This window comes from Triticum aestivum, unplaced genomic scaffold (genome assembly GCF_018294505.1).
Source record: "Triticum aestivum cultivar Chinese Spring unplaced genomic scaffold, IWGSC CS RefSeq v2.1 scaffold30224, whole genome shotgun sequence".
Lineage (NCBI taxonomy): Eukaryota > Viridiplantae > Streptophyta > Magnoliopsida > Poales > Poaceae > Triticum > Triticum aestivum.
Genome location: NW_025246928.1, coordinates 1 through 2,278, shown reverse-complemented (window position 1 = coordinate 2,278; position 2,278 = coordinate 1). Strand labels below are relative to the sequence as shown.

General features: G+C 52.6%; 1 pseudogene; it reads right to left on the bottom strand.

Annotated features, from left to right (window-relative positions):
* Positions 1–422: 422 nt before the first annotated feature.
* Positions 423–1,320, bottom strand: LOC123177160 (uncharacterized; annotated as a pseudogene).
* Between the last annotated feature and the right edge of the window lie 958 nt (positions 1,321–2,278).

Below are 2,278 nucleotides of genomic sequence, written 5' to 3'. Positions count from 1 at the left end.
TGGGTCTACTATATCCCATTCTAATATATATTCAAGGCTTGTCAAGTCCGTATTATGATGGATAAAATGAAGCTTCGTTTTATTGAAGAGAATTGTATGTCCGCTTGTTACCATGTTAAGTCATCCCTAGTATTGAACGTGTGTGTCCATTGAGAAAAGAAGTCAACACTTGTACATTGCTGACTCAAAATCCTGTAGCCAGCTAATGTGTGTAGTACATTTGGGAAGATGCCTGTACTTCATTAAATGCCAGCAGCTAGAGACAGGACAATACAGATTTAGCCATCAATTATTGATAATAAAGAAACGACAAAAAATTTGACAAAAGATGGCATCCAGATGTAACTAGATGACAGTAGATCGATGAACTATCGTCCATTGTTTAATGCTTTCACTTGAACGGATCGACAGAGCTCATCATCTCAGTACAGGAACGGGAAGCCGGCGTTCGTCTCCAGCCCAGCAGGGATCTCAGGTGACGGAGGCATCCCCATCTCATCGTCAAACCCTGGCAGGTGAGGAATCACCATCTGCATCTCCTCCATATCCATCCCCGCGGCGAACACCAGCGGTGGAGGCATCTCCTGCATATCCATCCCGGTGGTGACTGCCTATGCCAGAGGCAGCTCCATCAACATCTGCTGCTACATATTTATCTCGGTGGCGAACAGCTCAGGCGGAGGCAGCGTCGCCATCAACATCTGATGCTCCTGCTGATACCGAGCCCCAAAGTACTGCCACTGATCATGAAGAGCTGCAGCGGCAGCGGTGGGGCCACCTCCTCCATGCGGCTCACGTCGACGGGCAAGAGAATCAGGTTGCGCATTCGGAGACGACGTCCTTCACCCGCATCAGCGCGGCAAAGAAGGCTACCAAGTCCTCGTCCCCTATGTTGCGCACGTTCGGGTCGACCTAAGCCGCTATTGGCTCCCCCGCGTCACACTCCTTCGCTGTGACCTCCTCGCGCTCGGTCTGCTTCTTCACCTCGACCAGGTCCGTGCGCAGCTCGTCGAACTCCTGGTGCAGCTTCTCCATCTTCTGATCTTCACTGGCAGCACCCTCCTCCCCCGCACCCTCCCCCACCAGGAAGCGTTCCACGACGGTGTCGACGGAGGGGTGGCTTAAGGAGAAGGCATTGCCGCCGGCCGAGAAGGTGAGAGCGGCCACCTGGGTGCCGGTCAGGACCGCCAGATTGCTCGCCTTGCTGAAGAACCCCACGTGGCCCTTGGAGAATCAGACGTGCGGGGCATCATCCTGCTCGATCCGTCGGATGAAGGTCTTCTTCCGGCCGCTGCCCCCCCCCCCATTGGGCCCTGCCATTACTTGCTCGCTCTGTGGCTAAGCTCAAAGAAAGGGAAGGAGAGGACTTTATATAGCAATCAGGACTGAGCTACGTGCGTTAAGTGTGGTGATAGGCCATGAGATTCGATTCGGTATTTGCTAAGCTATATGTCAAAGGATAACTACATACTCTATCGCGCAACAACGACGTGCTTCCGTTTTTTGAGAAACTGTTAGTCGGGTGCATCCCAGATTTTTTTTTGAAAATAGAGAAGGGCAGCGGACCGGGGCAGCCGCCGGGGCCGGATCTAGACGGTGGGTGGGGCTCAAGGAGTTTGGTCCGGCACTGAGCAAGCAAGCACCGAAGCGGAAGCTTCTTGTCCCTTGGAGACCAATGCCAAAAATTGAGAAGGCAGCGCCACTGAAGCTCCAGGGCATGGAGGGGGGAAGCGCGCTCTAGGGCGCCGGCAGTCCTGGACTTCCGACATGGGGAGGGAGGTGAGTGGGGAAGGGTGGAGGGATATTATACCGGAGGAGGGGAGCAGAGATACGGTGGAGGCGATAGACGATCTAGATTTCCGAGAGACGAATGGGCAGAGTATGTTCTCGTTTGGTCTCTTGGCAACCATGGATGGATTGGTTTTTTTTTTATTCAACAAGGGAACCAACCCTACCTTCTTAACCTACGGGGATTCCGTTACCCAACCACATAGTGTGGTTAGCTTCTACAAACAAGTTAAGTTGATGAGTGGGGGTTTGGTGGGTAGGGTACGGTGGAATACTCTACAAGACTTCGATGATAAGTAAAGGCGTATCTAGAGGTCCCCTCGGAATAGGGCCCAAGGAAATTTTTAGGGGATAGGGCAGAAAAAAGAGGACCGATTAGCCCCCATACTAGGAGGCACACATAACACATTCCTCCTTGACAGCCCATCCTCGATGGGTGTGCTTTGGACCATGAAAAACTGGTCCTATAATTTCAACCTTGCGTGAGCCG